Raw genomic sequence first — 22,842 nt, forward strand, 5'->3', positions numbered from 1 at the left:
TATGCTGTTCCCCAACTCCAGGGTGATTTCAACGTTTAAAAAAAAAAAAAAAGTGGAATTCCTGATTTTATCTTCTGAAGCTGCAATGGTTGCAGCTTACAGGCTAGCAATGCTATAGTTATTCAAGATCTTTCCAAGCTGGCCTATTTGTGCCACTTGGCTGTTCCAACACCTCCTGCCCCTATGCCCCCACATATTCCGTCCAAGAAGTCAAGTCCCTCCAAGGCTCTGTCCCCCAATTCACTAAGCTCTACCTATGATGCCAAACCAGTTAGTGCTCCCAGAGCCACTTTCGACAGTACACTCATTCAGCTGAAATAATCTGAATGGTAAAAGAAAAGGTTAAAGCCTGCTTTGATGATGAACCCGTGTTAGGAAATTTTAGGCCTCCAAATATGTGTCTGGATGGAGGAATTAGTTGAGTCCAACTGGCATTGCCTGAAAAGGATTATGGCCACAAAGGCGATGACTCTTAAAACATCCTGTCCTCTGACAACACTAAAACTGGCCTACTTCTTGAATTATAAAATGTGTGTTTTTTCGATGGATGTCTTGGAGAGGGATCTCCCCTACCATTCTAGTCCTTCTTCAGAAGACTTCATTCACCACAGTGGTATGAGAAACAATGGAAGCATTGGAGTTAACTTTGCCCTCTACAGAGCAGTATCTACTATTTTGATGGAAATCTTGCAGCCCTCCTCTGCACTCGGAGATCCTTTTATTCCTTTCACTGGGGCGCTATTAAAGCTAGTCCTAGATGATTGAGAAAGACTCTTCTCATTAACAACCATCCACGGTCAACTAAATTGACCACACCAACCTACTCCATTTCATCCAGGGCAGTGCTTAATTTGTTAATAAAAAGGTGCCGGTGCCCAAAGCCCTCCTCTTAAACATGCGGCTGCAGCAATTAAATGTGCAAAAACGGAATACTGAGGCAGCTTAACCCTGAAGCCATCTCTGGCTTCTTCAATCCATGTTAAACCACTCCATGCCCCTTCAACTCACACCTGCAGCTTTCTGCTTTCCGTCATTGTGATGCTTTTTCACTTTTCTCTTCCTCCGTCTTTACCAAACGTGTCTTTTGCTCGCTGCAAATGCTTGAGGCAGAAGACTAAGCACTGGCCCTCAAAAATAAGTGTTGGTGCTCAGCACCGGAAACAGTAAGCACAAATTAAGCACTGATCCAGGGTACTTGTTGTCACATCTTCCACTGGAAAGTGTAGTAGTTCAAGCCCCTTCTGCGAAATTGAACTCAGACACCTTTCCACAGCCCTTCCAGACAGTCTAAAACATTGGACTATATGGTACAAAATTTGTCTATGGCTGCCTATACTTCCATGCAACAAATGCCATAAGCCTTCCAGACTGCTATGTCCATATCCTGTGGCAGCTAGGAAAGGACTCTTGTAAGTCTCTAGGACCACATAAAGTCCTTCTCCAGTTGGTTCAGTGATGGTTTAGAGGCTTCCTCGAAACCCTCAGCTGCGCACCTAGATTCTGAAGAAACAATGACTCGACCCACAGGCATCGTTGCCACCGTATGCTGTCTACCTGATGCTATCCACAGGTATCTTCGCAGATGTCAAGCCACAATCATGGACATGCCCTTCAACGGTGCGCACCTGTTCAACAAGGAGGGTTACTTTTCTCCAGAACAATTTAAAAATAGTAGAGCTATTGCTCACTTACTTTGTCTTGGCCTCCCCAGCAAGGCAGTTCCACCAAAAATACCGGAATTTGCAATGTTATTCAAGGGTACAGCAGCCCTTTCTGCATCAATCCCTGTAGTTGATCCACAGCACAACAGAAGTACTGCTCCTTTCAGGGCAAGAGTTGAGCTAGAGAATATCATCAACAACAAAGCCAGTCTCTGCCAGCTTCCATAAGCTCTGCTGCTGCAAAACCTCTCCAACCAGCTCTTTTAAGCCACCTCCTTTCACTGGAGACGGGTGGTTGTCCTGTTTTTCCAGTAATTGGGAGATGATCACAACAGATCACTGGGTCATCCATCTAATCCATAAGGGCACGTTCCTACCCCTCAAATCCTTACCTTCAGACTGCCATGCTTCCACCAGGAGTTGTGCTGCAGCACGCGCCTCTGTTTTGCAGGCATACGTTGTTGTTCTGCTGAACACAGAAGCCATTGAGGTGATAGAAGAATGGGTCATAGGATTAGACTCTACACATTTCTAGGTCCCAAAGAAAGAGGGAGGTACGTGATCCATGATCAGTTTCTGTCTCTTGAACCTGTACATTCGGAAAGACGTTAAAAAAATGTTGTCCTTTAACCAAGTCCTGTTGGCCCGCATTGCTGGAGATTAGCTGGACCACCAGGACCTACTTTCAACTTCTGTATCGTCTACACCTGCAGACATTACCTTAAAGTCACGAAAGTAGTTGTGGTGAATTTACTGCCGATGTCAAGAGAGTATGTATTCTTATATGTGGATGACCTGCTGGTGAAAGCAGTGTCTTTGGCGCTTGTCAAGGAAAATCTTCAGTGCACCATTATTCTCCTCCACAATTTGGTCTCTAATCTCAAGCCCAGAAATCTCATGCAGAGTTCTTCCTAGGGGCACTGAGGGACACAACCTGCCTGAAGGCCTGTTCTTCCTCCTGACAGATCGCGGATAGTCCAGAGATGATTCTCACATGCCTGACCCAAACGTGGTTCCTGATTCAGCATTTATTATGCCTGCTGGCTCCAGTGGTTTTGTGCATCCTCTTGATGATACATTGTGGGTAGCTGATGGAAATGGAGGCTCCAACACCAAGAGGCTTCTCCGTCTGAGTGCAGATCTTGGAGTCTGTCCTTACATTTGCACTGGTGGGTGTCCCTCCAACCCCCTGTGGATGCAGCCTATGGTGGTCATGAACGCCTCTTCACTGGGATGGAGAACCCATCTGGATGACATGATGCAGGATATTTTGTCCATTTGTGTGGAGTAGCACCTCCACATAAATATGCTGGAACTGCAAACTGCAGGAGGTCCACCTTCCTCTGAAGGCCTTCATTCCTTCTTTTATTCACCGGAAACCCTATTTAGATCCTGTCCAAAAACACCACAAATATCCACCATATCAATACAAAGTGGTGTGGACTGTGTTGGATGGCGATTGCCTGTGGCACTGGCATTTTCCTACGGGCAGCACACCTTGCAAACTTTCTGTGTGACAGCAGATGCTCTAAGACACCCCTCGTTGGAAGTGTGAGCTACAGCAACAAACACGATCTTCTCCATTATTGGGGTATTCATATGTAAAGCTCCGAATCAAAGCCCAGAACATGAATTGTCAACAGTTCAGTACTGTACTTTTCCATCGTACTGGTTCCCTTGGAAGGTGGTGTCTTTAGGCTAGGTTGATCAGTCCTCCTATGTGCATTTGCCTCAATTTTCCTTTTGTCGAAGGTCCCGCCAAAGGTTTGGGAAGATAAAGCACGGTGGATTCTGAGATTCTGATAGCTCTGGACTTGGTGAGGAGGATCTGGTACTTTGATCAGTTGCCAGTCATTATTTGACATCCTTTTCAACATAGGATGGGTCTACTCTTGCGGCAGGATCTTCCGGTCCTCCACTCCCAAAGGAAGTAGCTACACACATCGAGACTGATTCCTTTAGTTTGCAGTCACAGACATCCTGATTCCAAACAGAATGAGAATGGGCTTCTTAGTGACTTCAGCCCATAGAGAAAGCAAACTTCTGGCTAGTCCAATTTTGAGATCCAAGACTTAGGCATGAAAAAACACAATATTGAGAGTGTTCTTTCTACATTAGGAGGCATCCCTACAATGCCCTCTTAATTGAGATATGGCTGGTAAGGGAAGCTAATGGCTTCAATTAATTATGAATCTAGCAGGAACACAGCGGGTCTGGTGCAATGGGGAATAACAAGGAATGTTCACCAGATAATTCCTTATTTCTCAGGACACCCTTGCAATTTCCTCCTTGAAAAGTATTTGAAAAATTAACCATGGTGTTTATCAATTCATCACACATTGACCTCAATGTTCATTTTTATAATACCAGAAGAAATGTTTGCTTTTCCTCCAGTATTTTGAAAAGTTTTTCTTTTACTGTTTGTAGTCCTGCCTTACAAAGGAGCATTGGCAAAGCTGTTAGCTTGGCACTCGTATATACAGGTCAGACCTTCAGACTTGGCCAGTGCTTGTTTTAGGAAAGTAAATAGGTTTGTGGCATTATTTGAGCAATTGAGGAAGGTAGTAGCAGGGGTAAGGCCGTTTCTGGATTTCTGCAAGGCCAAAAGCAGGCAATTTATGAAACGTATCTTATTGCATGGACGTAACTGCTTTGTTCTACTTGTGATAAAGTGTCGCACATAAAAGAACTGAAATGTCACAAACAAGCAAACTGCAGACACGGACATTTCACACCGAAGCAAAATGAAAACCTGCCAGCTATGCGCAGAGGCGGCCGCAGTCCCGGCTCGATGAGGTTTGCAGCCCTCGCGTTAGGGCGAGCGGAGATGCGAACGACACTGCCCGGGATCACCGCGGCTAATGAACACGCTCATTTGGGAGATTAATGGGGTAATGCCGCATGTAACGCCGACGTGCTCGGACTCGCGAGTGGAGCACGTTTCTGCCGCTGCATTACGCAGAGTTCAATTTGGAATGGTCCATCACGTCACTGAGATGTCTTCGGCTGGGAAGAGCTCAGGACCGTGGCGGGCACAAAGTAGATGATTTTTTAAAAACTTTTTTTCTATTTTACACAGTACAATGATTAGTAGGGAAATACATATAACTGTTTTATTGTTTGTATAATACACGGAAACCTGCAATCTCCGTTTAAAAGGAAGCACATTACGTCTGTTTGTGAAATTAACACTCTCCTATAATGAGAATACAGCATCACTCCTCTACTGTAACAATGTATTACCGCGGAGCTGCCACTTCACAATAGCCGCCTCTAACTGATAACTGGAGAAAGAAGCTTCCGAGGTAGAATATAAATTACAACTGTTAATTAAACAATTAGTGGACATGCGGATTTCAATTCCCTTTCTGTTATTATTACACCCTAAAATTCAATCCTCCGCTGATAAGGAGACATTTATGGCAGTGCGTACGTTTACTGCATCCCTGGAGTACCTGCATGTTGGGACACACTCACAACTAGAAAGAGAGCTTTGATGGAGAACAGTAAGAGGCTGCATTGTGGCCTGTTACATTTTTACAACCCTGCAAGCACATTTAACATCCGTGTCTCCATCCAGAAGATCTGTCATTAGAAGGAGCAACAGGCCTAAGCTTGAATATGTTGTTGGGGGCAGTGTTCGTGCAACCAAACGTTATCTACGGCACAAGTTACACACTACCACATGGTACGGGATATTACGTCGCCTCGGGATCACATGACATTAGAAAGATCCACAGGCTGAGGCTTGGGCCTTGTGTTTCTACGTGGTGTTGCATAGCACTGCTTAAATGTAGAATGGTGGTTGATTTAACTTATTACACAATTCAATAGCACCAACAGATGGTGACACCGCTAGTGGGGCATTTTAAAGCGTCCCAGGGCATCAGGGGTTATTAGGCTCAGATTGTGACATTCATTTCTCCTTTACCACTAGTCTCCTCTAGCTTATTCATACTATTGAGTCCAAACTAGGGCCCATATTTATACTTTTTGACACACAACTGCGCCAACGCAGTTGTGCGTCAAAAATTTTACCGCCGACTAACGCCATTCCAACGCACCATGCGGGCGCCTTATTTATGGAATGACGTTAGCCGGCGCTGCGGACTGGTGTGCGTAAAAAAAAATGACTCACACCAGGCAGCGCCGGCGTATGGGAAAATGGGGGTTGTGCGTCAAAAAATGGGGCAAGTCAGGTCTGAGGCAAAATTCAGGCCTCAAACCGGATTTGCGCCATTTTTTTTTGATGCCCAACCTCCATTGACATGACTCCTGTCTTAGCAAAGACAGGAGTCATGCCCCCTTGCCCAATGGCCATGCCCAGGGGACTTATGTCCCCTGGGCATGGTCATTGGGCATAGTGGCATGTAGGGGGGCCCAAATCAGGCCCCCCTATGCCACAAAAAAAATCTGAAAAAAATACTTACCCGAACTTACCTTTACTTCCCTGGGATGGGTCCCTCCATCCTTGGGTGTCCTCCTGGGGTGGGCAAGGCTGGCAGGGGGGTGTCCCTGGGGGCAGGGGAGGGCACCTCTGGGCTCCTTCCGAGCCCACAGGTCCCTTAACGCCTGCCCTGACCCAGGCGTTAAAAAAACGGCGCCCATCAGGCTGTGCGTCATTTTTTAAGGCCCACCCCCTCCTGTGCGTCAAAATGACGTCAGTATAAATATGGGGCACAGGCCTTAAAGTCATTTTTTGGAAGGGAACGCCTACCTTGCATATAATTAACGCAAGGCTGGTTCCCCCTTCCAAAAAATGACGCACATGGTGGAATTTTGACGCTCGCGGGGTCGGACGTCAAAGTATAAATATGGGGCAGGGTTTGCGCCGATTGTGTGTCAAAAATGTTTACGCACATTCGGCGCAAACAGAGTATAAATATGCCCCTAGGTACCTAGTACATCCCTTTAGCACTGACCCCCAGGATAGTTGAGCCCAGCAGTCCATGGCTTGCACAGGAAGGTGGTGTGGTTTAGACCCTCCACGCTCAACAGACCAACATTGATTGATACATTTATGCCCACCAGTGCCTTTGCTTAGAAAAAGCTTAGAAAATGGCTAAGTGCTTTAACTTTTGCTCACAACACAATACTGTACGTAAAAGTCAAAGGGTACTTTACAGATAACACTGGTATCTTTATAAGGTTCCTGGTGCAGTTGGGGAAAAAAAAACCTCTGCTGTTCCTGTAGGGCAGAATATAGTCAGGAATTCCAGAAATAGGCATAAGGCCATCATGAGGGACTCCAAAGGAGAACTGTTCCTGCGATGCTACTTCTCCCAAGATTTGTCTGACCCTTGGTCTTAGGTGATTTCAGGTTGAATGGAGTACGTGTTCACCTCCCTTGTGGGGTCACAATTGCAAAACTTCATGTCCTCGGTGATGTTTGTGATGCATAGGTCGGGACTGCTCTTGTCTGGGGTCATCCAGGGAAGTGCCACTCGCGATGGCATGCTCCCCTTGGTGGCAATTAACCTCTCTCTGACCAGGTCAGAAACTGTTTCTGTGATTCTCTAGGTGCATGCTTGAGCACACCTCAGGTGAGCAGCTGTCTTCAACGCATGCTGCTTACTGTCCAGCAGGCTTTAGTTCAGTCTATCCTCTTTAGGCCTCAAAGGATGTCCTCACTTTTGAGAGGTGAAGTCTTTCTCCTTGGCACTGGTCAATTCAGTGAGACAGCTGAATGTGGTTGTATTAGCTTCTCACAGTTTTAGGAGCTTCACTCTTTCACTGAGATGTCCTGCCAAGCACAATGTTAATCTTCAGGACTGCCACATGAGCACAGGCACTTCCCCCAGTTTAGAACCCACTGCAGGGACACCAAGGTCACCTAGATCTTACCCTTCACCATCAGAGGTTAAGGTCCTCCTCTGTTTGCAGGCTAGGTTTAGTTCCCCCCAACCTCAACTCCTTCACTCTCCCACTCTCCAAGGCAGCGTCTGACTTATTCAAGAGCCTCTTCATTGCCCGTATAAGCAGGCAGGTTTAGCTCCTTCTTTCAAGACGAGCCCCAATGCAGCTTTTCTTGGCACCCCGGAGAACTTTCAAGGTTTCTCCTAAATGTCAGCTAGTAAACCAGTCTTCCAAACCTAAGGCCCGCTGTTTTCCCTATCCATCATAGAGGTTCCTTTTTCTAGAGTAGGTATGTACTTGGTGGGCCCCCTTGTGTCCTCATCGAGAGGATACCAATATATATTGGTTTTGTTAGATTATGCTACTTGTTACCCCAAAGCCATACCCCTCACCAATATGACCACCAAAAATGTAGCCCATGCCATGATTAGACTCTTTTCCCGGGTGGGATTTCCCCAGGAACTTCTTACAGACCAGGGTATTCCTTTCATGTCACGTCTCATATCTGTCAAATATTGGGGGTAAAATAAATTCGTACTTCTGTCTACCATCCCCAAACTGATCTCATTGTAGAAAGGTACAACAGAACCATCAAGGCCCATCCTTCAAAAGATGATCTCTGAATCGGGAAGACTGGGATAAAAAGTTGCCTCTGGTCCTGTATGCCATCAGAACACGTTAAGGCCTTGACCGGACATAGTCCATTTGAGTTGGTATTCGTCAGACAAACAAGGTCTCTCCTAGACATGGCAGCAGAACAATGGGAGGAAAAAGAGGAAGAATGCTGTGATATACTTAAGTATACCCAAAATATACATACAATGTGGGAAGATGTGAGGGTACATCTAGAAGAGGCCCAAGGGAAGCAGAAAAAATGGTATGACATAGGAAAAAAACTAAGGGACTTGCCTAAAGGCAGCAAGATCCTGGTTCTGTTACAATCATCGGAATACAAATTGCTAGCCAAGTGGCTAGCAAAATGTTAACCTCCTTAAACTTTGAAAAGACAAACTCCACCATCGATCGATAGCTCAGTCCTCATCATAAATAAGACCAAGCCCTTAGAGATACCTCCCTTTCCTCATTCTGGTGAAGGGGAAGACTGCTTACCCCAATTTGGGCCAGATCTATCTGAAAAACCGAGAACCCAGATAATAAACCTCCTCACAACACAAGGGAGTCTTTTTAAAAAAAAACAAAAAAAAAAACAGGGAAAACCATGATAATCAAACATAACGTGAAAACCGAGGAGAGGAAAACGGTACGCTTAAAACCATATCGTATCCGGGAAGCCAGGAAAGGGGTCGTAGAAAAGCAGGTACAGGGAATGTTGAAGGTGGGTATAATAGAACCATCAACAACTCCTGGTGTTCCTTGGTTGTCTTAGTACCAAAACTAATGGGTCAGTGTGGTTCTGTATTGACTTTTGCCAACTTAATGTCACATCTAGTTTTGACACCTAATGCCCCATGTGGATGAACTATTAGAACAAGTAGGGCAAGCACAATATCTCTCTACCTTAGATCTCACAAAGGGCTATTGGCAGATTCCCCTGAATCCCCCGAACAAAGAAAAGGCAGCGTTTTCTACTCCTTCAGAAATTTATCAATTTACATTATTGCTGTTTGGATTGCACTGGGCTCCAGCAACCTTTCAGCTTCTTATGGATACTGTATTGAAACCCCATCGAGAATACCCAGTGGCCTACCTCAATGACATAGACATCTAAAGTTGTACCTGGAAAAACCACCTACAGCACTTGGCAGTGATTCTAGAGTCCCTAAGGGATGCTGGGTTGATGGCTACCCCAGAAAAATGTAACATTGCCCGGAGTTCTGTTAAGTATCTGGGGTATGTCATAGGGAAGGGCCGTATATGACTCCCATTGGATAAAGCAGAGGCAATTAGAAGGATACTACCTCCCAAAACAAAGCAGGACATATGTTCCTTCTTGGGAATGGTGGGATACTATAGACAGTTCATCCCGTACTATTCAACACATGCAGCCCCTCTAACAGACCTGCTAGAAAAAAGTCGACCGAATAAGATAGCCTGGTTGGCAAGCCCACATATGACAGCTATTAAAAACTTAGAGATATTGACCCCTAACGCCGTTTTGCGGTGCCCCGACTTTGAGAAACCGTTCACATTACAGACATCTCCATCAAGGACTAGGTGCCGTCCTGTCACAGAACGATGAGGAAGGGCATTCACACCCCATTGTATACATCAGTAAGAAACTGCTACCTCTGGAGAAACATTACCCCACCCTGGAAAAGGAATGGCTGGCCATAAAATGGGCAGTCAAAGCTCTTCAGTATTATCTGCTTGGATGCCCCTTCGCGCTGCTTACAGACCATGCCCCAATAACCGGGTTAGCATGCCCTAAGGATTCCAACCCTAGAGTGTTGCAATGGGTTTTAGCCCTGAAACCTTTTGTATTTCATATACGACATGCACCTTGTACCGCACAGACCAACGCAGATTTTCTCTCAAGGTATCCCATAGACATATGGCTAAACCAGCCACACATGGGGGTGAGCGAATGTGACAGGGTGCTGTGTTCCCCGATGTAGAACTACGGACTGAGAAGCCCCGAACTGCCAGGTCAGTGCCTGTGGGGGACTGTAGAGCGCGATATGCCGGTACGCATCGAGAAGCATACAGACATCCTAAAAACTGAAAACCAGGAAGAGAAAGGAAACGCCAAGAAAGAAGAGCAAGAGTGGCATGACGAGGAGGGAGGCAAAAAGCAGCGAACCCACAAGGCAAAGGACCCTCTGGCCGAAGGGACTGCAGCAGTACACCGGAGAGGAGCCAGAATTGAAGGAGAAGACCGCGATGAGACCGGAAGAAACACTGAAGCCCGCCACGTCCCCTGTGGGACGTGGCTTTTCCGGGTACATGATTGCTTATGCGATCGAATCCCTTCACTATTGAGGAGGGCAGAGGTAGGAGGGGGAAGGTGTAGAGGACCGTGGGGGCACTTGAAAGAAAACACCTATGTTAGCCCGGAGCACCACCCAGACTAATTCATGGGGACCCAGGTCTTGCCACAGAGGGGACGTTTGGGCGAATGTTGGCTGGCCTGGGGCCAGCTCACAAAGGGTGTAGACTTAGGGGCATATTTATACGCTGTTTGCGCCGGAATTGCATCGTTTTTTTTGACGCAATTCCGACGCAAAACTAACTCCATATTTATACTTTGGCGTTAGACGCGTCTAGCGCCAAAGTCCATGGAGTTTGCGTAATTTTTTAGCGTGGACACCTACTTTGCGTTAATGAGATGCAAGGTTGGCGTTCCCCTCTAAAAAATTTACTCCGAGGCATGTGCGCCGTATTTACACTCCCGGGCAAAATTCACGCCTGGGAGTGGGCGGGTCAAAAAAAATGACGTACGGACGCTTTTGCGCCGTTTTTTAGCGCCTCGACAAGGCAGGCGTTAAGGGACCTGTGGGCTCGGAAGGAGCCCAGAGGTGCCCTCCCATGCCCCCAGGGACACCCCCTGTCACCCTTGCCCACCCCAGGACACCCAAGGCTGGAGGGACCCATCCCAGGGACATTAAGGTAAGTTCAGGTAAGTATTTTTTTTTTTTTTTTCATGTGGCATAGGGGGGCCTGATTTGTGCCCCCCTACATGCCACTATGCCCAATGACCATGCCCAGGGGACAGAAGTCCCCTGGGCATGGCCATCGGGCAAGGGGGCATGACTCCTGTCTTTGCTAAGACAGGAGTCATTTCTATGGGGGTTGGGAGTCGAAAAAAATGGCGCAAATCGGGTTGAGGCGAAAAATTTGCCTCCGCCTGACTTGCCCCATTTTTTGGCGCCCAAGCGCCATATCCCCCTACGCCGGCGTTGCCTGGTGTACGTTGTTTTTTTCCACGCACACCAGGCAGCGCCGGCGGCTAGCATTAGCGCAGTTTTGCGTCAAAAAGTATAAATATGGCCCTTACTGTCTTGTTTTTTTTTTTTTACTTCCTGGTGCACAAAGAATCCTCTCACACACTACCCCCCTCTCTGTGCATGCTTAAACACACAAGACCACATACCTGACCCTGGTCTTTGTTTTTTCTCACCTCATGTACCCGGGTCTCGAGGGCCTGAGAAGAACCTGGAGCGAAAGAAAGTAGATAAAAAAAAGGCTTAACAAAAAGAAAAGACCACTGAATTAACAGAACGTTGACCTTTATTTATCTCCGTTTTATTTTCCTGTTTTTTCCTGAGTCAAAGACAATACTGTGAAAGAAACAGAATAAATAGTTTTTTTTTTCCCCAACTACTACCTCCCTGACTGGTCTGTGTGTGTAGTAGGGCCCTTATAATGGAGTACCGTCCCTGGCAACCCTGGAACAACACGTTAAAGTGATGTATGGCTGATTTGATAGAGAGCGTAGGGGAAATATGGCCACAGTATTTCACTCATAAATGTGATTTATAAAATAAGTGAAAAACACTCTGTGAGGTCAGGCTCATTCATAAGTTAGCTTTAATCAGTCTCCCTTCAGAAAGATACACCAATAGGTCTTAAAATATTCCCTGATCTCAAACAAGAATACTTTTGAAATTCTTCTAAGTGGTGATTTTGGGAGATACAGTAATAAGTAAAGATAAGCGCATTTTTTTCTTTAAATATTCTCCATGACATCAGAAAAGACGAACACATAATTGAGAACGTTTTTAATGAATTTTTATAGATTGTTTTTTTCCCCAATACCTACAGAAAGAAGAAAAAAAGCACTTATGAGACTAAACATATTCGGTTATAATGGTATCTTATGAATTATATGAAAAGACAGTTCTTCAATCAATAGGCACAGAAGCAATATAAGACCACTCCAAATGAAATTCCATTGATCAGACTCAAACCTCATTGGAAATGGAAAAAGTGTATGTCAGCGGCGCGAGGATCTGCTTGGTAACTTTACCCAGAAATGCACTCCAAATGTTTATATTGCCTTGAGGGAGAAGACATGGCTTCAGTCATAGGTTGAAAGATAAGGTGTATTTGTACCAGAGCTTGAATACAGGCAAGCACCCCAACGCAGGCTGAAAAAGTGTGCCTGGTTAAAATTCCTGTTAAGCCTAAATAATCTCACGTACCTTCAGTTATTTTACACTGCACTTGTTATGAGAAATTCCCCAAAATACTTTATTATGCCACAATGCTTCATTGAGCGATGATCGCATGAAAAAATGAGCGAATTATCGCAGCTCACCAGCCTAACATAAAAAAGTGGTTGGAGTATGCAGCACTTGTGGTTTGTTGTTTTTTATTTTTATTTTTTTATATAGAGTGAAATGAGTCCTCGCAGCCACAATGGGTACTTGGCACATTTCACTTCATTATAGAGCACCAAATGCCACATTTGCATTTTGAATAATTAGGCATACTTTTGGGAGTGAGTGGGTTACCCCCAGCCCTCACCTTGTATTCTAGGACTATTTATCCAATTATTTTATGGTTTAATTTGTTAATGCTGACATTATCCCGAGGGACGTTTAGGCGTCTATCATACATTTGAATGTTTATGCTCAGCCTTAAGAATCCCGTGCTACCTCTAAACACCCCAGAACCCTAAACAATCCATACTGCCATTAAACACAACTCATCCCTGTACCCTAACACCCATTATTCCTTACAACAACAAAAAAATACACCTACCATTTTTTAAACTCATCCCTAAACCATAAAACATTACCAATTACTAAAACCATAATCCAATACAGTGAATAAATAATTTAAAAATATTACAATTAAATCATGGTTAATGTCACTCAATAAATTAACATTTGTATTCCAATTTACTTTAAATATTACATTTAGAATACTATTATAAAATTGAAGACAAAAAATATAAACAATATACATGAAAATATGTATACCTATACACACACACAAACATTTATAAAGCTAATGTTGGGTGACTTTAAATGTTTAAATTTAAACTCTGCAAGGAAGTGATATCTCCTGATATAAGTTACATGATGTAATGACTCCAGACTTTCAGCTTGCACTGCAACATTACAGTACCCCTCCTGGGCTCTTATTACAGATAGAGTGAGTTGTTCATGTTTGCACCACAGTGTTCTTTACACAGCTGTGAAGACCCAAACAGGGACAGTGCAACCTATTACAATGAATGTGCTGCCCTCATGACTGAAATATAGAGCGTCTGTTTACAGGCCGCTCCATGTTTCACAGTGCAGGCGGAATGCCACCTGTACTTTAAAGAATGGGGAAAGATCCTTTAGCAGGCCGGTGCTTCGAGTGACTGTACCTGCCTACCAGGGGATGTCTGAGGGCTATATGGGCTCCTTTTCCAGAAGGCTGGCTTGAGGGGGCGCATTGATAGTGCATCACCTCTTTGTGGCGCACTGTCATTGGGCTTCCTAAGGGCCTGTTTGCCCCTACGCCGATATTCATAATACTGCATGGGCACAGAGGCAAAGTGATTCCCTCATTTGCACGGGGCCATACGCCCATGAAAACGAGGACAAACCCCCTGAAGATGGCACTGGCGCGGTCATTATTACAGAAGTTGGGTGCACAAACATATGCAGCCCCTTCTAGAATACCAGGGTGCCCCAGGGTTCCACAAGCCCATTACTCACCCACCGCATTACATAATAGAGCCCCTTGTACCTAGTTTGTCGCGTGCTTCTTGGCCGGAATGTCTAGCCCGTTAGAGAGGCCCCTCTACATCTACCATCGGTCTGTGATTGGGTGTTATCTGTAATTGTATAGCTCTGCTTCTGGCATTGTTGTGGCATTTTCGACAGTTCAGTGACTTTCCAACAGTTCAGTGGTTGCCACCATAGACCAGACTCTATATAGCTGGTGATGATGATGCGGGCACTGTGGCTTGGTCCTATCTTAGTTGGCATCCAGTACCTTATTCAGAGTTGAAAGTCTAAATTTGTGTTGAGGCAATATGCAGTGACCCTCATATAAGTAGTCAAAATGCAGATGCTGCGACACATGGAGCTGCCCAAAATCTGGCGTGGGTTTTGTTCTTTGTATCATTTCAATGATAAAATATAAAAATAAATTAAAAATAAAACTTTTTTTTTTTTTTTTAATGATCAACTCCTCGTAAAACAAACAAACACAATGATTAGAATTGGCTCATGGTACTGAAAAAAACTGGAAGTGATGGTACCCTGTTACTGAACTTGAAAGTTACATTAGGACCAAATAGATTCGACTGATGTGTTTTACACAGCTATCTGCAAAGGCACATTAACCCACTGAGCTATTATGAGCTGCAGAACTAGGTGCTGATTGTGTTTCTGTGCCACTGCCATCTTGGATCCCACTACCTCCTCCTCCCCATCCAATTTTGACATGTGTTTATTAAGTTTTCACACCTTTTCTGTATCCCTAGCAGTAATTACGAAATCTGTCCCAGCAGCACTTGCTGATGCGAGGCCTGATGTCTTTTCACCATAGGAGGATGTATAAGAATGCGGCAAGTGTTGTGTATTTATTTGTTATAGTGTGGCAGCAGTGATCGCAGTGGGCTGAATGGCTCTCTGGACAGGGGCATTGCTGGTGCCAGTAGGCCTCGAACCTGATCTGACTCACTCGAAGTCTCCTCACCTGGGCCAGACTGAGCAGCTCAGGTGGTGCTATGCCCAGAGTCTCTGGTGCAGATGTGGGCATGACGCACGTAAATTGCTGTAGTGTTACTATGCAATATTATATGAGATTACTCGAGGAGCATCACCCAGCATTTAGCACTATTTTCTTAGCGCAAACTACACCCTCAGTCCAAAATGGACCCAAGGATGCATAAATAGCACTAAATGCAACAGAACAGGAACAACAGCTGAGTTTGTTGTTTCTGTGCTCCTTCAGTAGGAATTTGTGACAGATTATTCATAACGGGCATAACTGCATAATATTCGGTAATTTTGCGTCAAAGCGGTAATCCAAAATTATTCTGGCATAATTAAAATTTCGCCCAGGCCTACTCAAGAGCTAACCTATGCAGGGAGCATGTTTTTTCACCCAACTGAAAAGACATGAACTCAAAAGAGATACTTAAAAACACACAGACTGAAAAATATATAGACTGCAAAAACACAGATTTAAAAACTGGACCGTGAAAGCACAGACTTCAAAACTATAGCTCAAAAAATATAGATTGCAAAAAAACATACTGCAAAACATAGACTCAAAAATACAGATGGAAAAACATAAACAGATTTCAGGATTCCCGCTGGGAAGCAGCCCAAATGAGTGCTGTATTCGCTCCTTCAGTGTCATTAGGGTCTTCGTTCAAAGTGGGAGGCATTTTATTTTCCAGCTACTCAGAATACATGTGACCACAATGTCTGGTAAGAATTTGTTCTTCAATTACGCCCTGCCCCTAATAACCTTATGGTGCCCATTTCCAGCGCAATGGGCATTGAATATTTCAGATTCAGGCAACCACGTTACCGGGCAACCTCCATAGCCTTCTGCAGCCACGGTGGCAACGGATTTGATTAGCTCTGCCTGTGATGACCAGAAAGAAGTTCATCCTGAAATTGTGCTTGCTGGTGACCTCCCCTTGGTACATCCCATTTCACATAAACACAGAATTAATGGCAAATATGTAAACTGAGGGTCAACTTCAAACATCATAAAAATTACCATGGCGATAGAAGCTTAGTTCACGCTTAAAAGTGCGTTTATGCAAATCATTCTGCACAAATTAGCCATATTTGCACATTTTTTCTAGACTCCCTAAGGAAAATTTAAAAATCTCCTGTAAGAAAATCAGCTGATAATGGATCAATTAATTGCTCTGTTCGAGTTTGAGAAATCTTTTTGTTATTCTTATAGTATTAGATTGTAGGAATGCTGTCCTTGCCGGAGTCCGCCTTTCTGCTCTCAGTCGAAGCCATCGTGAATACTGTGAATTACTACTATCTTACAAGCAAAAATTCAATCCCATTATGCCAGTCCTGGAGGTACTCCTATGGCTCCCAATCCAGACGAGAATAGAACTCAAAATCTATTGTATGACATGGAAGACTACGTCTTGGCATCATATGTGACCTGGTAACACTTAACTATTTTGGGAAGATTGAACAATCTTTAAATTGAGGACATTCTTCAAATGTAAATTCCAAAATTGATACCCCCTCTAACACACTACCCTACTTCGGGTAACACTTTTATCTCTGCTCTATCAACTTATTGCAACTCTATTTACTATTGGTACTTGTGAAACGCACTAGCACTATTGAAGAGTAGCAGCTCTACAGTAATATGAAAATAAGTCTAACTTGCAATAGTAGATGTCTTCACTTGATGATCCGCGAAGCGGCCATTATTTCTCTTAACCGGTAAGGATGAACAGAGATAGACAAAAGGAAGGCGGCATTGTTTACAAGCAGTAGCCACGTACGAAAGTCAAATGGAGTAACGTATGTCTTGTTTCCACACCAAGCCCCCTTCCATATTGCAACTCATCAGTTCAGTGAGGTGAAATAGCAAGCTTCATAAAAGGGTGAGTGACAGAAACTGTTGCAAACTTATTGATATTAACGGCACACACAGTGTTAACTTATGGGGTTATTGAGCAAGATGTTTCATTTTAACAGTCAGCACCCATTGGGAATACAAAGCCAAAGCGATCAGAATAAACAATACTTTTCATAGGACATTGACATACGGGCCCCCCTATTTTAATAATGGCTGCACCAACATCATGCATTTCTTTAATTGCTGCACCTGCAAAATACAGAGTGAATGAATGTCTAATTCCAGTTTTCAGATTACCAACTATCCTTTACAGGATAAAGGGATCAGTGTCAGGATACCAACTGTTTGCTACAGGATAAAAGGGTCAGTGTCAGGATATCAACTGTCCGCTACAAGACAAAAGGGTCAGTGTCAGAATTCCAAGTGTCCGCTATAGGATAAAATGATCAGGATAAAGGCTCGCTGTTGCCTTCTTCCTGGGGCCAAATGTGGCCTAAAGATATCAACTTTGCAACCCATTCCTGGAATGTTTCGTACTTCACGAGTTAGGTCCGGCTTTTCACACCACTTGTGAATGTGAAAACAATATATTATTCCTTGCACTTCAAGCTAACGGAGCTTGAAGCTTGTTGCTTTGTCTACAGGAAAGAAGCTGGCGAGCTGAGCACTGTTAATTCCCCACCATGGAAGAGCACGTGGGTGTGACATGTGCACACCCTTTGGAGACAGCAGATTCCCACCCTCAGGCATGGCTTGTTTTGAGAGGTCAGATAGACATAAAAGAAATACTGTACTTTCCTCGCCAGGTGGGAAACGCTAAGGGGGCTGGCCCATTTCCCCCTTAACCAATTATTTATTGCTTTATAAATTCTTCAACCTTGAGATGTCAAACAGATTTTCATAGTCTCATTAAATGTATAATCTGCTACATAATTTGTTTTCGCTAAAAATAACATTTACTTCCTAGCTCAACTAGTTGAAAGGCTTCACAGACATTTGATGGAAAATTAAACAGCCGTTACAGGAAATCAGAAACAAAGTTACATGCCTGCTTTTCACCTTCTTAATTGCTGCATTAAAACCTTAGAGGTGTGACTCTCTCTCCAGCTTCCTGAGCCTTCCACATCAGAGATGTGTGTCAGTTTATAAGTGATTGATCATGGTGTTAATATACCTGGAAGGAGTGAGTGTGTTTTTGAGGAATCTGTGTTATTTCCACACTCATGAGCCACCAAACTAAACTTACTGTCTATTACATGTGCTCTATTTCATCTTTATAGTATAATAACCAGGGTCAGCGGAGTTATGCGATTCTGCGGCCACTGCTTTTTTCGCATAATTAAGGCCTTGCTGCATTTGCCACATTATGCAGAATCTGCAGTTTTTAACAAAAAAAAATCCTACTCAAATGGGTCCAAAGTTACCAAGACTGTGGAGATATGTGTTAGCATATGTAGGAAGACCCTTTGCGAAGTTTAAGTGGTCATCTTTCAGTTGTTTATTTCTGTATTTGGTTGTTAAACTGGAAATAATGTCATGACATTTTTGCCCAAATAATTATTACAGTGAATAAAAATTACAAAATAATGAAGTAATGCTGTCAACAAATGTGCCTCATTATGCCGCATAATAGCCTTTTCTTGCTGTATAATGTATCCAAACCTGCTGCATAATTTGGTGCTGCCTTGACCCATAATTCCCACAGCCCTGATAATAACACAGAGAGCCACTCTCTTCTCAGTTAATAGTCTTATTTATTCTACTTTTTAAAATGAAATATGGTAAATAATTTGTGACGTTTCATTAAATACAAAAACGTCTACAGGACGTTTGAATTGTAAGTAGCTCTCGTCACTGCTGCCACTAGTGCTCCCTTTAGATCTACGAGCACTAGTAATGCTGAAGCCACTGGTGATAACTGTGGTGAGATTATTTTGCAGAAACTATTGCTTCTTGCTGAAATTATAAAAGATAATGTGCTAGAGCACGCGCAATAGTCACAATAGTACCACCACATGCTGCAATACGTACTGCCACTACGATCAGTACTCCTGCTGGTGCGCTACTACTAAAACACCAAGAATTGCTGGTATTAATCCTGTTTCATCTACTCAAGAAACTATTAGTACCACTCCACCATTGTTCCACTAGTAGTTCTACGCCAACTATTACTGTTACTAGTTTGACTGTGTTACCTATCACGGCCACTAATATTACTGTTCTATAACCAAACAACAGCGGTAGTACTGTTAGCACTACTGCTAAAACCCTACTAGCAGCACCGCTAGTAACACTAGTTTTCTACTGAAGAAGCTCCTCTAGGTGTTACTGCTGCTGCTTCTACTCTACTCCACTAAATGTTTCACACCAATAATTATTGCTATGACTACTGTGATCCCCATTTGAAGCATTAGCACTCCACAACTACAACACAAGTATCAACAACTAATAGCAGTACTGTTAGTACAACGTCTGGTAGGCTATTAACACTGCAGCAAGTACTATGTCTCCCCATTACCTCTACTAAAGAAAGTCCTGTGAGTATCACTACTGGTCCAGTAATAGTTCCACACTGTGGAATTGCTAATATTACTACTACTGTGTTCCCTGGTAGTAGTATGAGTACCCCACTACTACAACACACATATCAACAATTGATGGTAGTACTGTTAGTACTAGTTCTGGTGCATTACTGGTTATTCTAGTGATAATATTGTTTCTTCTGCTTAAAAAACTCCTATGAGTTTCACTACTTTTGCTGGCACCACTACTCCACTGATAGATCCACACTCAGTATTATTTATCCTACTTGTAAAATTACTCGATGATTGAGAATTCATTCATTTAATGGAAAACACCTCTGGGCATTTTCTAAAAAGAACACCTCCACAACTAAACATTGTTTGCATACTGGAAACAGATTGGGGTTAAAATGTGCCATTCAAACATTCCTGAATGATTCCAATATCCAAATAGAATAATACGTAAAGAAAACCAAGATAAATATTCATTCCCAAGTTATGAGCAACCAGCACTGACAAAGAGAATAGGTCTGGCATTGGCGGCAAGCCCCTTAACTTGCCAACAGTTTTTTTTGTAATATTCTTTATAAATCTTTATTACAGATAGAGAGGATTGCATAGATAGATAGACAGGCTGCTAGACAGATAGATACAGATAGATAGATATGCAAAGAAATGGATGGTTACGGTCACAAAGAAAGATGTTCAGATAGACAGTGTTGCAAAGGTAGGGTGGGTTGCGAAGACAGATGCACAGAGAGAGATGCATAGATGAAGCAGGCCGTACAGAGAGAAAACTTGAGGGTTTTGGAATAAATAGCAGCATCAATTTGTAGCATATATAAGAATAAAACCAAAGGAACTGAAAGTAAACTAGAATGACATACAATTAGCACCTCCAAGAGTTTTGAAACCAAATTAAACTCATGTGCACCTATAACTGCAGTCCTCAATTGAAAGACATATAAGCATAACATACAGGATTGACTTCACTGCACCTATACCAAAAAGATGATCTCTTCATAAGGAACAGTTTCAAATGGACACACACTGGCATGCTGTTAAAAAGAAGCAGTCAAAGAACACTCCAAAAGAAATTTACAACTGCAAGAGCAGAAGTCAAGAACTAACTAGGCTGAAGTATGTCCTGTGCTCACATCAAAAACAACAGATGGGGCTGGTATAAAGTGTGTTGCTATCACACCAGGATCTAAAAAGAATCCAAGGGAAGCACTGAATGGAACTACTTTGTGTGCGGATGTGTTCCTTGTTACAGGGGTAGGTTAACCAATGGCTGAAGTGTGCTGGCCCATTACCCTGTGCCCTATGCTGGTGGGCAGAAGAAAAATGTGAATTGCACTACGGATCAGTTGATGAAGAGAACTGCTGCTATGATTAAGAATATTTTATATACATATATAATTTTAATATATTCAAGCTGCCTTAGCTAACGCCAGCCCAAAAACTAATGTAAGATTTTGTACAAAATGAATCATTAGCATGCAGACCGCTTCTGGTGTCACCCCAAGTGGCGCCAGATTGCAGCAAAATACCCACATGGTTCCATTGCAAGGAGGGTTTCATTTTTCCATGCATTTAAAATATCCACTTTCGAGAACGAAATATTGGATCAGCTCCAAAAGATTTCTATATTTAAATACAGCCCTTATAATTATGTACTTTTTCCACCATTGAAGGTGATTCATTTAATTTTATATCATGATGTTCTCAAAGCAGCTGTTTTCCTAAAAGCACAGTTGTGATTCTGAATGTCAAGACAATCTGTTTCATAAAGAATGATGTCTCTTTTATTCCTAGTCAATCTTACAGGGTGTCCTACCCAGACAAGTGATAATTATTTAACTGAGATAAATGTGCTGGGTGGCTGTTTTTGGAAAGTCTGGCTTCCTGCAACCCCACTCTGAGCTCCACACTGCCCTCCAGCGGCAGAATTAGTACAAAGCAGGGGTGACATGGTTAGAACGAAAAAGGATTGCGCCTACAGGAAAATTTGTATTTTGGCGAGAACCGCTTCGCTTATGTTTTGTACAATTTAACTTACTGAGAAACACAAAAACCTTGCTTCTTGTTTTGTCGTTGGTGTTAAAATGACAAGCATTGGTTAAACGCAAAAATATGTTTTTGTCTCAAAAAGCACACCCTGCCTTAGAAGTCGGCAGCACTTAGGAGACCTGCTCTGTGTGCAGATGTGGCTTGCGAAAAGGGCAGAATGCCATGACTCACAGTGGTTAGCGAGTGACAGAAGTGACTTATCAGTGGCCCATGCAGTATGCTGTAGTGGACGAAGAGGGAAGGCTGAATGCCTCTCCACAAAGCATATTACAGATATATTGTCGTAAGACCAAAATGTCTCGGCTATGGCCTGACCCAAGGGTAGGTCGCTTCCCCTGCCGCTGCAGCTCCTCCAGGTTCCTGAGTTCCTGAGACCCACCTCACAGTAAGTACCCCCCACCTCCCAGCCCCTCGCTCTGCCCTGCGCTACTCACCCTCTCTCCTGCTCCTGCTTCTTTTCTTCTTCTCTGTTCTTCTGTTCTTCCTCCTCGCTCCTCGTCTGTAATCTTCTTCTGTACTCTTCTTTCCCCCGTCTTCACTCTACTTCTCTTCTTCCTCATCTTCTTCTGTGGTCTTCTGCCCTCTGTTCTTCGTTTTCTGTATCTTCTTCTGTATCTTCTTCTGTATCTTCTTCTGTGTTCTTCTGTGTTCTTCCGGTCTTCCTTTCTTCTCTCCTTCCGGTCTTCTGTTCTTCTGTTCTTCTTGTCTTCTGTTCTTCTTGTCTTCTGACTTCGGCTCTTCTGCCTCCTCCGTCCTCTTCTCCCCGCGCCTGCCCTCCTGCTCCTGCCTCATCCCCCTCCCCCACTCGCATCCCCCTCTCTATCTCCCCTATCTAACCCGTTCACTATCTACCTCCCCCACTCCTCCTATCTACCTATCTCTCTATCTCTCTATCCCACTATCTAACTCCCTCAATCTCCACCTCTTCCTATCTCTCTATTTCCCTATCTATCGATTTCCCTATCTATTTTCTCTATCTCTCCCCCCTCACCCGCTCTATTACCTATCTTCCTATCCTCTCACTCTACCTCTCACCCACCTCTACAACCCCCCCTCCCCTATCTTCTCAACCCTACTCCTATCTTTCTCCCTTATCTCCTAAACCTCCTAACGCTCACCCCCCTCCATCCTTAAACCCCCCTCCCCCAGCTCTTCTCACTCTACCTGTCCCCCTCTCCCTCGCGCTTTCCCGCCGCGACCTCCTGCACGCCCCGCCCCCCAGCTCCCATTCGCCCCCACCTGACCCCTCCCCC

At 43.8% G+C, this 22,842-nt stretch overlaps 1 long non-coding RNA gene across 3 annotated transcripts in view; it reads right to left on the minus strand.

Annotated features, from left to right (window-relative positions):
• Nucleotides 1–22,842, minus strand: part of LOC138268645 (uncharacterized) — a 210,069-nt gene that overhangs the window by 155,814 nt on the left and 31,413 nt on the right. For all 3 annotated transcript variants that reach the window (XR_011200043.1, XR_011200042.1, XR_011200044.1), the window contains exon 3: nucleotides 11,569–11,630. This is a non-coding gene — a long non-coding RNA (uncharacterized lncRNA). The remainder of the gene's footprint in view (nucleotides 1–11,568; nucleotides 11,631–22,842) is intronic.

Source organism: Pleurodeles waltl, chromosome 12 (genome assembly GCF_031143425.1).
Source record: "Pleurodeles waltl isolate 20211129_DDA chromosome 12, aPleWal1.hap1.20221129, whole genome shotgun sequence".
NCBI classification, from domain to species: Eukaryota; Metazoa; Chordata; class Amphibia; order Caudata; family Salamandridae; genus Pleurodeles; species Pleurodeles waltl.